The sequence below is a fragment of the Rhinopithecus roxellana genome, chromosome 8 (assembly GCF_007565055.1).
Source record: "Rhinopithecus roxellana isolate Shanxi Qingling chromosome 8, ASM756505v1, whole genome shotgun sequence".
Lineage (NCBI taxonomy): Eukaryota > Metazoa > Chordata > Mammalia > Primates > Cercopithecidae > Rhinopithecus > Rhinopithecus roxellana.
Genome location: NC_044556.1, coordinates 20,815,955 through 20,830,942, shown reverse-complemented (window position 1 = coordinate 20,830,942; position 14,988 = coordinate 20,815,955). Strand labels below are relative to the sequence as shown.

Below are 14,988 nucleotides of genomic sequence, written 5' to 3'. Positions count from 1 at the left end.
CAGCTTGGCCAACATGGTGAAACCCCATCTCTACTAAAAATACAAAACTTAGCTGGGCATGGTGGTGCACACCTGTAATCCCAGCTACTTGGGAGGCTGAGGCACGAGAATCTCTTGAACCTGGGAGGTGAAGTTTGCAGTGAGCTGAGATTGTGCCACTGCACTCCAGCCTGGGCGACAGGGAGAAATTCTATACCCCCTGTCCCCCACAAAAAAGGTTATTTGACCCCCTGCCTCTCCTCCATGCACCCTTCCTGCCCCCTTCACCTTCCCTCTTGCTAGGTGACCAGGAAGGAAGAAGCAATTTAGTCAGGATGGCTAAAGGTGACCCCAAGAAACCAGAGGGAAAGGTGTCTGTTGATGCCTTCTTTGTGCAGACATGCAGAGAAGAACATAAGAAAAACCCAGAGGTCTCTGTCAGTTATGCAGAATTTTCCAACAAGTGCTCTGAGGTGGAAGACAATGTCTGGCAAAGAGAACCCTAAATGTGATGAAATGACAAAGGCAGATAAAGTATGCTGTGCTTGGAAGATGAAGGATTGTGAACCAGTTAAGTGAGGCAAGGACCTTCATGTCTCCAAAAGACCACTGTCTGGATTCTTCCTGTACTGTTCAGAATTTCACCCCAAGATCAAATCCATAAACCCTGGCATCTTTATTAGAGATGTAGCAAAAAAACTGGGTGAGATGTGGGATAACTTAAGTGTCAGTGAAAAGCAGCCTTGCATCACTAAGGCAGTGAAGCTGAGGGAGAAATACAAGAAGGATGTTGCTGACTTTTAAGTCTAACAGCAAGTCTGGTGCAAAGGGTCCTGCTAAAGTTCCCTGGAAAAAGGTGGAAGAAGAAGTCAAAGAAGATGTGAAGAAGAGGAGGAGGAGGAAGAGGAAGAAGAAGGTGATGATGAATAAAAAACTGTTTATCTGTCTCCTTGCGAATACCTTAGAAAGTAGGGGAGGGCCATAATTGACACATCTGTTGTTTGAGAAATGTCTGTTGCCCTCTTTAGGTTTAATTACAGAATTCTATCACAATCATATTGTAGTCTCTCAGAGTGCTCTAAAAATTGACAGTGGTTTACCTGAAATGGTCATGTGTGTCTGGAACACTCTGAAATTGTATCCAAGTTGTACATATTTCCAAACATCCCAAAAATGAAAAGATAATCTCGTGTTTTCCTCACTCTATGCACTTTGCCGTTGGTGTGACAAAGCATTTAAAGATATTTCTGGCATTTTTAAAAACATTTGTAAGGTGGTATTAACTATATGGTTATTGGCTAGAAATCCTGTTATCAACTGTACATATATATAGTTTATGAAAAGAACGAAACAACCAAGACAAACTCTTGGTGCTTGTTTCTTGGCACTGAGCCTGTGCGGGACAACGCCTTTTGGAGGGGTCGTAGTGCACTGTGAGGCTAGTCTTGTTTCCCCTGCAATGTGCATCCATTTAGCTTCAGCTTGTCTTGTTTCTACATACGGTAATGCAACACTGCTACCATTCTTAGCTGTGGACAAAGAGGGGTCAGCTGGCCTGAGAAGTGTTTGGATTTTTTTAGTAAAGTGCATTGTCTAAACTTTCTGAACAAGCTGTAGAACTATTGTCAGCAAAGTAAAGAGCCAGTGCATCAATGAAAGTTCAAGAACCTTCTGTACTTAAATGTGATTTTCAGTGTTCTGGGTTTTTTTTGTATGTTTAGAATGTTGAAATGTTTTTGAAGTTAAATAGTATTAAAATGATTTTAGAATTTTGCTTCAATAAATTGTTTTTAAAAAGACTAAATAAATGATAATATAAAGCTCAAAGAAACATAACACATTTGAGTGATTGCGGTAGAAGACGAGTTTATGGGGCAACATGTAAAGTCTCAGTGCTAGAACCCATTAGTGAGGGTCAGGGTAGAACCAGCAACAAGTGATCTGCTTTGCAGAAGGAGCCTGGGAGGATTAGGAGATTTACTCAGGGCTGGGGTTGGGCAAGTCTTGATCAGAGTTGTGGTTGCCTTGAGACTTATAAAGGAGAATGCAACGTGAAGTGAAGCAGAGCAGGTTGGGTGGCAGCAAGAGAAGTGAGTTGCAACAGATTATCAGATCAATGGCCTATAGCCCAAAGGCAAGGGGATTAAGACGTAAGAGACATTAATTTGGAATATCAGTGTTTACTGATATTCCAGTAATGGGAGAACAGCTTGGACAAGGATGAATATGGGGGCTATTACCCACAGCTAAGATTTGATATGATTTGGGGATGTGATGTTTGGATAGGATAGCTCAATTTAATGTGCCAGAGTAGAGCAGACGTAAGGTTCTTCATGTCCCTCTACTTAGGAATAAGGTTGGTCCCAAAATATCAGTGAATCTGAGCCTGTAGGTAGGGGTGAAGTAGTCTCAGTTACAAAAATTAGGAATTACAGAGGCCAAAGTAGGTTGCTGAAGGGGTGGCCTGCCCCTCCACACCTGTGGGTGCTTCTCGTTAGGTGGAACGAGAGACTTGAGAAAAGAAATAAGACACAGAGACAAAGTATAGAGAAAGAAAAGCGGGGCCCAGGGGACCGGTGCTGTGCTTACAGAGGACCCACACCGGCACCGGTCTCTGAGTTCCCTCAGTATTTATTGCTCAAAAGATAAGGGAGTAAATCAGCAGTAAGACATATAGATACACGGAGATGTTCCATTTCCCAGGGACGGGCAGGAGACAGATGTTTTTCTTTTTTTTTTTTTTTCTTTTTTTTTTAAGACGGAGTCTTGCTCTGTGCCCCAGGCTGGAGTGCAGTGGCGCGATCTCGGCTCACTGCAAGCTCTGCCCCCCACCCGGGTTCACGCCATTCTCGTGCCTCAGCCTCCCGAGTAGCTGGGACTACAGGCGCCCGCCACCGCGCCCGGCTAATTTTCTTGTTTTTTAGTAGAGACGGGGTTTCACCATGTTAGCCAGGATGGTCTTGATCTCCTGACCTCGTGATCCGCCCGCCTCGGCCTCCCAAAGTGCTGGAATTACAGGCTTGAGCCACCACGCCTGGCCATGATGTTTTTCTTTTACTGAGATTTAAGAGAATGGTGATGGCCTTTAACCACAAGCAGCCTTTAGGCATTTGTTTAACAAAGCACATTTCTTACAGCCCCTATTCCTTTAAACCTTAAATCACCACAGCACATGTCTCTTGCAAGGACAAGGTTGGGGGTAGGGTCACAGATTAACAGCATCTCAAATACAGAGCCAAATGGAGTCTCTTAAACTTACTTCTTTCTATAATAACACAGTAACAGGCTGACCTCTCTTTTCCCCACAGGTTGCTGTGTAGCTATTGGAAACATGTAGAGCTTGATAGCTAATGACAGTGACTTTCCCCCACAGTCAGTTTCTAGGAGTGAAGGATCAAGATGGTCTGCCTGTAATTATTGGACATAATACTTTAATTACAACTGGAAAAAAATTAAAAGGATGAAAAAGATAAAATATGGAAATCTAAGCAAAAGAAAGCCTGGAGTGTCTGCATGAGGATCATAGACAAGGTAGACTTCAGCACAAGGAATAGCACCAAGAGTAAAGAGGACTATCTATAACGATAGTTCACCAAGAAGACATAACAATCTTATTTAAGATTGTATGTGTTTAGGAGTGTATGTCACCTAATATGTGTATGCTAACAGGAACATTAACCTGAACTGATAGAACTGAAAGGTAGAGTGAACAAGTTCAAATCTTTGACATCCCTGTCTCAGTAATTGATGAAGCAAGTAGGTAGCAGAAGACCTGAACAGTACTATCATCCAACCTGCCCTGATAGGTATTTATGGAACACTGTACCTCATAACAGCAGAATACATATTCTTTTCAAGCATACATGGAAGATTTATGAAGATAGAACATATTCTGGGCCTTAAAAGAAACTTTATCAAATTTGAAATAATTGAAATCATACAAAGGATCTTCTCTGACTCTAATAGCATTCAACTAGGAATTAATAATAGGTATCTGGAAAATCCCCTAATATTTGGAAATTAAACAATACATTTTTACCCATGGGTCAAAGAGGAAGTCTAAAAGGAAATTAGAACATATTTTAATTAAATAAAAATGAAGACACAATATCTAAAAATTTGTGGGACCCATCTAATGCAATGCTTAGTGGAAAATGTATTAAGTGCTTATTAGGCAAGTCAGTAAGTCTCAAACCAATAATCTAAGCTTCCGCCTTAAGAAACTAGACATATAAAGCAAATTCAAGCTAACCAAGCAGAATGGACAAATAATAAAAAGAGCAGAAATCAGTTAAATTGAAAACAAAAGTAGAGAAAATTTGTGAAACCAAAAGCTGGTTTATTGAAATGATCAGTAAAGTTGACAAATCTCTGTTCCGACTGATGGAAGAAACAACCAATGTCAGGAATGACATCAGCTTTTTACAGGTGTGACCTAGTTGTCTTATTTCATATTCTAGATGTGTCTGATTCCTTCCTCATGGTGTCATGTATTTCTTATAAACTACACTCAGACGTTTAGATTACAAATGATGTTGTAAACTTCTTTTTGCTTTAAATCAGGAAGACACATGATATAAATTGTGCCCACTATTAGTGATGCTGAGTTTGATTTCCATGCTAGGTTTGGTTATCCCAGACTCTCCCCTCATAAAAGCTATGATTTCATGTTTGCCACTATTAAGTGATCTGTTGGAAATATTTTTTACTATATAACTATCTTGTTCTCCATCTACTTTTTACCGAATGCTTTTACCCTCCACGGATGATCCTTATGGAATCAGTTATTACATTAGGTTTCCAAAATGGTGATTTTCATATTCTCTCATTTTTCTACATTTATTAGCTATAAACAAGAACTTTTCTCTTTTTTCGCTTTTAGTATCTCTAGCTCCCTCTGACTCACTATGAACTCTTTTATGTTACTCCAGATTTCTTGACTTTCGTTCAATATTTCATATAATTCTTAATAGTTTCAATGGTACTGGTACAGTGATATGCTGTATAGTTATCTTATGATAGTATATTAAACTTCAGAGCAGCAGTTTTTAAAAGGTAAAGTTTATTTTTAACTAATTTTGAGTATGGCGTTATTTAACAAGTGTTTCTGCAGTTCCAGTTATAGAATGATTGTCTTTAACAGGTCACTGCTTCCATTTTACGCTGGCACTTGATAGGTGGAACCTACTATTGTTAGTTTTCAAAAATGATTGAAGGCCAGGCACAGTGACTCATGCCTGTAACCATAGCACTTTGGGAGACAAGACGGGAGGATTGCTTGAGACCAGAAGTTCAAGACCAGTGACATGGCAGGACCCTGTCTCTACAAGAAATAAAAAAAATCAGCCAAGCATGGTGGCATATGCCTATAAGTCCTAGCTACCTGGGGAAGCTGAGGTGGGAGGCTCGCTTGAGTGATCATTGATGTGCCACTGCACTCCAGATTGGGTGACAGAGCAAGACCCTATCTCTTTAAAAAAAAAAAAAAATTGAGTTAATTTATTATTGAATTTGTATTTAGTGCACTAAATAAATTAAGTAAATAAGTTAAGCATAAGATCAAACTGAGCATATAGATTAAACTGTCTTGAGTATTTTACATGCTCCAATGAGTTTTTGCAAGAAGCCCCTAGACGTAGAAATCCTCCAGTGATATATCATACAGTTGCACATCTGACTCTTCCTAATGTGGGGTGTAACAACTGTGTTTATGTTGGACAACTTTTCCTGATGAGACCAACTGTCTGAGTCTAGCTTGATCCCTTTAAAAGCTTTGTGACTCACCTATGACTGCCTGTCATTCAGGTATTTTTATTATGCAGTTTTATCCAGCTGTTCTTGGTCTTACCATTCAAGTATTTTTATTTTGCTGTTTAGTTCAGCATAAATAAGGAGGAATTTGAGTTAAAAGCTACTGAATGCTGAAATGACTGCCGTTTGAAGTTATTGGGACCTTCATACTAGGAAGTACTTAGTGGAAGACTAGACAGGATTTCTTCTCACCTTCCCTCCCTTTTCTGTAATTCTAGAGAGAACATCAAAGAATTATGTAGGCTTTTTAAGAACCAAGGATTTGATATGAGGAATATAAACCCATCTTACCTGGATTAAACACATGAATAAATGTTAATAAAATAAAAACTACCTGTTTATCAGTGAAGTTGTGAATTCTTCTATATAATGTATTTTAGAAAATGTTTGTTCAGCAGCATTTAGGAATTGTCCACACCTGATATACCTGGTGGGTTTGTTTTTCTTTTTTAAAAATTTATTGATTTTTTTATTATACTTTAAGTTCTAGGGTACATGTGTACAACGTGCAAGTTTGTTACATATGTATACATGTACCATTGTTAGTGTGCTGCACCCATTAACTCATCATTTACATTAGGCATTTCTCCTAATGCTATCCCTCTCCCGTCCCCCCACCCCACGACAGGCCCCAGTGTGTGATGTTCCCCTTCCTGTGTCCAGGTGTTCTCATTGTTCAATTCCCACCTATGAGTGAGAACATGCAGTGTTTGGTTTTCTGTTCCTGCGATAGTTTGCTGAGAATGATGGTTTCCAGCTGCATCCATGTCCCTACGAAGGACATGAACTGATCCCTTTTTATGGCTGCATAGTATTCCATGGTAGATATGTGCCACATTTTCTTTTTTTTCTTTTTCTTTTTTTTTTTTTTGAGACGGAGTCTCGCTCTGCCACCCAGGCTGGAGTGCAGTGGCCAGATCTCAGCTCACTGCAAGCTCCGCATCCCGGGTTTACGCCATTCTCCTGCCTCAGCCTCTGGAGTAGCTGGGACTACAGGCGCCCGCCACCTTGCCCGGGTAGTTTTTTGTATTTTTTTAGTAGAGACGGGGTTTCACAGTGTTAGCCAGGATGGTCTCGATCTCCTGACCTCGTGATCCGCCCGCCTCGGCCTCCCAAAGTGCTGGGATTACAGACTTGAGCCACTGCGCCCGGCCGTGCCACATTTTCTTAATCCAGTCTGTCACTGATGGACATTTGGGTTGGTTCCAAGTCTTTGCTATTGTGAATAGTGCTGCAATAAACATACATGTGCATGTGTCTTTATAGCAGCATGATTTATAATCCTTTGGATATATACCCAGTAATGGGATGGCTAGGTCAAATGGTATTTCTAGTTCTAGATCCTTGAGGAATCGCCACACTGTCTTCCACAATGGTTGAACTAGTTTACAGTCCCACCAACAGTGTAAAAGCGTTCCTGTTTCTACACATCCTCTCCAGCAGCTGTTGTTTCCTGACTTTTTAATGATCACCATTCTAACTGGTGTGAGATGCTATCTCATTGCGGTTTTGATTTGCATTTCTCTGATGGCGAGTGATGATGAGCATTTTTTCATGTGTCTGTTGGCTGTATGGATGTCTTCTTTTGAGAAGTGTCTGTTCATATCCTTTGCCCACTTTTTGATGGGGTTGTTTGTTTTTTTCTTGTAAATTTGTTTGAGTTCTTTATAGGTTCTGGATATTAGCCCTTTGTCAGATGAGTAGATTGCAAAAATTTTCTCCCATTCTGTAGGTTGCCTGTTCACTCTGATGGTAGTTTCTTTTGCTGTGCGGAAGCTCTTTAATTTAATTAGATCCCATTTGTCAATTTTGGCTTTTGTTGCCATTGCTGTTGGTGTTTTAGACATGAAGTCCTTGCCCATGCCTATGTCCTGAATGGTATTGCCTAGGTTTTCTTCTAGAATTTTTATGGTTTTAGGTCTAACATTTAAGTCTCTAATCCATCTTGAATTAATCTTCATATAAGATGTAAGGAAAGGATCCAGTTTCAGCTTTCTACGTATGGCTAGCCAGTTTTCCCAGGGAATCCTTTCCCCATTTCTTGTTTCTCTCAGGTTTGTCAAAGATCAGATGGTTATAGATGTATGGTATTATTTCTGAGGGCCCTGTTCTGTTCCATTGGTCTATATCTCTGTTTTGGTACCAGTATCATGCTGTTTTGGTTACTGTAACCTTGTAGTATAGTTTGAAGTCAGGTAGTGTGATGCCTCCAGCTTTGTTCTTTTTGCTTAGAATTGTCTTGGCAATGCAGGCTCTTTTTTGGTTCCATATGAACTTTAAAATAGTTTTTGCCAATTCTGTGAAGAAAGTCATTGGTAGTTTAATGAGGATGGCATCAAATCTATAAATTAACTTGGGCGGTATGGCCATTTTTATGATATTGATTCTTCCTATCCATGAGCATGGAATGTTCTTCCATTTGTTTGTGTCCTCTTTTATTTCATTGAGCAGTGGTTTGTGGTTCTCCTTGAAGAGGTGCTTCACATCCCTTGTAGGTTGGATTCCTAGGTATTTTATTCTTTTTGAAGCAATTGTGAATGGGAATTCACTCATGATTTGGCTCTGTTTGTCTATTATTGGTGTATAAGAATGCTTGTGATTTTTGTACATTGATATCCTGAGACTTTGCTGAAGTTACCAACTTAAGGAAATTTTGGGCTGAGACGATGGGGTTTTCTAAATATACAATCATGTCATCTGCAAAAAGGGATAATTTGACTTCCTCTTTTCCTGATTGGATACCCTTTATTTCTTTCTCCTGCCTGATTACCCTGGCCAGAACTTCCAACACTATGTTGAATAGGAGTGGTGAGAGAGGGCATCCCTGTCTTGTGCCAGTTTTCAAAGGGAATGCATCCAGTTTTTGCCCATTCTGTACAATATTGGCTGTGAGTTTGTCATAAATAGTTCTTATTATTTTGAGATACGTTCCATCAATACCAAATTTATTGAGCGTTTTTAGCATGAAGGGCTGTTGACTTTTGTCAAAGGCCTTTTCTGCATCTATTGAGATAATCATGTGGTTTTTGTCTTTGGTTCTGTTTATATGCTGGATTATGTTTATTGATTTGCGTATGTTGAACCAGCCTTGCATCTCAGGGATGAATCTGACTTAATCATGGTGGATAAGCTTTTTGATGTGCTGCTGGATTCAGTTTGCCAGTATTTTATTGAGGATTTTTGCATCAATGTTCATCAGGGATATTGGTCTAAAATTCTCTTTTTGTTGTTGTGTCTCTGCCAGGCTTTGGTATCAGGATGATGTTGCCCTTATAAAATGAGTTTGGGAGGATTCCCTCTTTATCTGTTGATTGGAATAGTTTCAGAAGGAATGGTACCAGCTCCTCCTTGTACCTCTGGTAGAATTCAGCTGTGAATCCATCTGGTCCTGGACTTTTTTTGGTTGGTAGGCTATTAATTATTGCCTCAATTTCAGAGCCTGTTATTCGCCTATTCAGGGATTCAACTACTTCCTGGTTTAGTCTTGGGAGAGTGTATGTGTCCAGGAAATTATCCATTTCTTCTAGATTTTCTAGTTTATATGCATGGAGGTGTTTATAGTATTCTCTGATGGTAGTTTGTATTTCTGTGGGGTTGGTGGTGATATCCCCTTTATCATTTTTTATTGCATCTATTTGATTCTTCTCTCTTTTCTCCTTTATTAGTCTTGCTAGTGGTCTACCAATTTTGTTGATCTTTTCAAAAAACCAGCTCCTGGATTCATTGATTTTTTTGAAGGGTTTTTTGTGTCTTCTTCAGTTCTGCTCTGATCTTAGTTATTTCCTGCCTTCTGCTAGCTTTTGAATGTGTTTGCTCTTGCTTCTCTAGTTCTTTTAATTGTGATGTTAGGGTGTCGATTTTAGATCTTTCCTGGTTTCTCTTGTGGGCATTTAGTGCTATAAATTTGCATCTACACACTGCTTTAAATGTGTCCCAGAAAACTTTAATTCAACAAAGATCAAAAGAGACAAAGAATACCATTACATAATGGTAAAGGGATCAATTCAGTAAGAAGAGCTAACTATCCTAAATATATATGCACCCAATACAGGAGCACCCAGATTCGTAAAGCAAGTCCGGAGAGACCTACAAAGAGACTTAGACTCCCACACAATAATAATGGGAGACTTTAACACCCCACTGTCAATATTAGACAGATCAATGAGACAGAAAGTTAACAAAGATATCTAGGACTTGAACTCAGCTCTGCACCAAGCAGACCTAATAGACATCTACAGAACTCTCCACCCCAAATCAACAGAATGTACATTCTTCTCAGCACCACATCACACTTATTCCAAAACTGACCACATAGTTGGAAGTAAAGCACTCCTCAGCAAATGTGAAAGAACAGAAATTATAACAAACTGTCTCTCAGACCACAGTGTAGTCAAACTAGAACTCAGGACTAAGAAACTCAATGAAAACCGCTCAACTACGTGGAAACTGAACAACCTGCTCCTGAATGACTACTGGGTACATAAGAAAGGAAGGCAGAAATAAAGATGTTCTTTGAAACCAATGAGAACAAAGATACAACATACAAGAATGTCTGGGTTTGTTTTTCTTTAGGAAAATGGAAGTTAGTTGTTATAGGTCTCTCTAAAAATCCAAGATAGATAGATGACTTTACACATGTAATTTGGTAAATTCTTCAACTTTTGGTCACTATACCTATAAATGTGGACAGAGATTTTTTTCCAGAACTAATTTTGACCTCAGTCTAAAGATAAAATGTTTTATATTAGTATGTGATTGTATTTTCCTTTTAGATAATAAATGAGGGGTTACTTTAGTGGAAATTGTTTTCCTAACATTTTCTTACAGCATTAACAACAACAACAAACTTACATTTACACCAATAACCAGAGGTAAATGTCTTTTTAAAGGATGTATGTCATTTCTGGATGTTGAGTACAAATCATATAAAAATTATGTATTTTTCAACTTTTTTTTTTTTTAAATGGAGTCTCACTCTGTTGCCCAGGCTGGAGTGCAGTGGCACAATCTCAGCTCACTGCAACTTCCACCTTTTGGGTTCAAGCAAATCTCCTGCGAACCTTCACCTTTTGGGTTCAAGCGAATCTCAGCCTCCTGGGTAGCTGGGACTACACGCATGGGCCACCATGCCCGGCTAATTTTTTGTATTTTTAGTATAGACGGGGTTTCACCGTGTTAGCCAGGATGGTCTTGATCTCCTGACCTCATGATCCACCCGCCTCAGCCTCCTAAAGTGCTGGGATTACAGGTGTAAGCCACCGCGCCTGGCCTATTTTTCAACAATTTTAGTGTAGCGAATATTTAAATAGTACAACCATACTGCTTTGGTTTTTTTAAATCCTGTTTATAGCATGTGGTAGGGAGGATTACAAACATCTTTTTGGGTTCATAGGCCAAGGGAAAGGAAGACGTAACTTTTTATTTTTTTCTGCTGTGATTTTGTGGTGTAGAAACCTATTCCAGAATACTTGCCTTGTGTAACTTTTTTTCAGATGCTTTTGGATATGGTGGTCCAAATGTGCCATCTTCCCACATTGTTACAAATTTTGTTTTTGGAGCAAATTGAAACATTGTATCATTATTTTGTTTTGGGAAAATGGTTCAAGATTGCTAGGTAGGCATTTCAGTTAAAAATAGATTAACCATCAGTTTTATAGATTTTTTTTTTTTTTTTTTGCAGCATTCAACTTCCACTTCCCATGTTTAATGTAAATTATATAATACAGGGATTTTTGTTGTTAAACCAAGGGTTAACTGATTCATTCAGCAGATAATATTTTGCTCACCTGCCTATGAAAAGCACTGTTTGGTTCTGTTAACCAGGCAGTTATTGATTTACAATGGTAAATCAGTCAGACTGTCTCTGGCATTTGCTTATATAGTATATATAGAGATAAACATTTAAAAAATTAATCACAATTTTTTTTTTAAATGTTACTTTTAAGTTCTGGGATACATGTGCAGAATGTGCAGGTTTGGGCCGGGCGCGGTGGCTCAAGCCTGTAATCCCAGAACTTTGGGAGGCCGAGACGGGTGGATCACGAGGTCAGGAGATCGAGACCATCCTGGCTAACACTGTGAAACCCCGTCTCTACTAAAAAATACAAAAAACTAGCTGGGCGAGGTGGCAGGCGCCTGTAGTCCCAGCTACTCGGGAGGCTGAGGCAGGAGAATGGCGTAAACCCGGGAGGCGGAGCTTGCAGTGAGCTGAGATCCGGCCACTGCACTCCAGCCCGAGTGACAGAGCGAGACTCCGTCTCAAAAAAAAAAAAAAGAATGTGCAGGTTTGTTACATAGGTATACGTGTGGCATGGTGGTTTGCTGCACATACTGACTCATCCTCTCAGTTCCCTCTTCTTCCCCCTCAACCCCCAATAGGCCCTGGTGTGTGTCGCTCTCTTCCCTGTGTCCATGTGTTCTCATTGCTCAACTCCCACTTATGAGTGAGAACATGTGGTGTTTGGTTTTCTGTTCCTGTGTCAGTTTGCTGAGAATGATGGCTTCCATGTCCCTGCAAAAGACATGATCTCATTCCTTTTTATGGCTCCATAGTATTCCATGGTGTTTATATACCACATTTTCTTAATCCAGTCTATCACTGATGGACATTTGGGTTGATTCCAAGTCTTTTCTATTGTAAACAGTGCTGCAGTAAACATATGTATGCATGTGTCTTTTTTTTTTTTTTTTTGGAGACAGAATCTCGCTCTGTCACACAGGCTGGAGTGCAGTGGTGCGATCTCAGCTCACTGCAAGCTCTGCCTCCTGGGTTCACACCATTCTCCTGCCTCAGCTTCCCCAGCAGCTGGGACTATAGGTGCCCGCCACCACGCCCAGCTAATTTTTTTGTATTTTTAGTGGAGACAGGGTTTCACTGTGTTAGCATGATGGTCTCTATCTCCTGACCTTGTGATCTACCCACCTCAGCCTCCCAAAGTGCTGGCAATACAGGTGTGAGCCACTGCGCCCGGCCGTATGTGTCTTTATAGTAGAATGATTTATATTCTTTTGGGTATATACCCGGTAGTGGGATTGCTAGGTCAAATGGTATTTCCGGTTCTAGAACTTTGAGGAATCGCCGTACTGTCTTCCATGATGGTTGAACTAATTTACATTACCATGAACACTGTAAAAGCATTCCTATCTGTCCACAGCCTCACCAGCATCTGTTGTTTCTCGACTTTTTAATAATTGTCATTCTGATTGGCATGAGATGGTATCTCATTGTGGGTTTGATTTGCATTTCTCTAATGATCAGTGATGTTGAGCTTTTTTTCATATGTTTTTTGGCCATGTAAATGTCATGTTTTGAGAAGTGTCTATTCATATCTTTTGCCCACTTTTTGATGGGGTTGTTTTTGTCTTGTAAATTTGTTTAGGTTCCTTGTAGATTCTGTGTTGCTGGAAGTCAGGGACCCCAAATGGAGGGACTGGCTGAAGCCATGGCAGAACATAAATTGTGAAGATTTCATGGACATTTAATAGTTCCCCAGATTAATATTTTTATAATTTCTTATGTCTGTCTTTACTGCTATCTCTGAACATAAATTTTAAAGATTTCATGGACACTTATCACTTCCCCAATCAATACCCTTGTGATTTCCAATGCCTGTCTTTACTTTAATCTCTTAATCCTGTCATCTTCATAAGCTGAGGATGAATGTCACCTCAGGACCCTGTGATGATTGCGTTAACTGCACAAACTGTTTAAACAATATGAAATCTGTGCACCTTGAAAAAAGAACAGGATAACAGCAATGTTCAGGGAACTAGGGACATAACCATTAGGTCTGGTTGCCTGAGAGCCAGGTGGAACAGAGGCATAGTTCTCTTCTTTCAAAAAGCAAATAGGAGAAATACCGCTGAATTATTTTTCTCAGCAAGGAACATCACTGAGAAAGAGAATGAGTTCCCAAGGGGAGGTCTCAACAATGGCTGCTTTGGGGACGTCTGTCTTTTACGGTGGTAGATAAGGGATGAAATAAGTGCCCATCTCCCATAGCACTCCCAAACTTATTAGGATGAGGAAATTCCCACCTGATAAATTTTGGTCAGACCGGTTGTCTGCTCTCAAACCCTGTCTCCTGATAAGATGTTATCAATGACAGTGCGTGCCCAAAACTTCATTAGCATTTTTAATTTTGCCCTGGTCCTGTGATCTCGCCCTGCCTCCATTTGCCTTGTGATATTTTATTACCTTGTGAAGCATGTGATCTCTGCGACCCACAACCTATTCGTATGCTCCCTCCCCTTTTAAAAATCACTAATAAAAATTTGCTAGTTTTGTGGCTTGGGGGGCATCATGGAACCTGCCGACATGTGATGTCTCCCCTGGACACCCAGCTTTAAAATTTCTCTCTTTTGTACTCTTTCCCTTTATTTCTGAGACCGGCTGACACTTAGGGAAATAGAAAAGAACCTACGTGAAATAACATTGAATTATCGGGGGCTGGTTTCCCTCAATAATTCTGAATATTAGACCTTTGTCAGATGGGTAGATTGCAAAAAATTTTCTCCCATTCTATAGGTTGCCTGTTCCCTCTGATGGTAGTTTCTTTTGCTGTGCAGAAACTCTTTAATTAGATCTCATTTGTCAATTTTGGCTTTTGTTGCAATTGCTTTTGGTGTTTTCATCATGAAGTCTTTCTCCATGCCTGTGTCCTGAGTAATACCTTGCCTAGGTTTTCTTCTAGGGTTTTTATGGTTTTGGGTTTTACATTTAAGTCTTTAATCCATCTTGAATAAATTTTTATATAAGGTGTGAGGAAGGGATTCAGTTTCAGTTTGCTGCATATGGCTAGCCAGTTTTCCGAGCACCATTTATTGAATAGGAGTTCCTTTCCCCATTGCTTTTGTCAGGTTTGTCGAAGATCAGATGGTTGTAGAAGTGTGGTGTTATTTCTGAGGTCTCTGTTTTGTTCCATTGGTCTGTATGTCTGTTTTGGTACCCGTACCATGCTGTTTTGGTTACTGTAGCCTTGTATTATAGTTTAAAGTCAGGTGGCGTGATGCCTCCAGCCTTGTTCTTTTTGCTTAGGATTGTCTTGGTTATACAGGCTCTTCTTTGGTTCCATATGAAATTTAAAGTAGTTTTTTTCTAATTCTGTGAAGAATGTCAGTGGTAGTTTGATGGGAATAGCATTGAATCTATAAATTACTTTGGGCAGCTTGCACAATTTTTTTTTAGAGTTGTGATAA

The 14,988-nt window shown here is 39.8% G+C and overlaps 1 protein-coding gene across 3 annotated transcripts in view; it reads left to right on the top strand.

The window, feature by feature from the left end:
• EVI5 (ecotropic viral integration site 5) overlaps nt 1-14,988 on the top strand; it is a 282,059-nt gene that overhangs the window by 145,448 nt on the left and 121,623 nt on the right. The window lies entirely within an intron of this gene.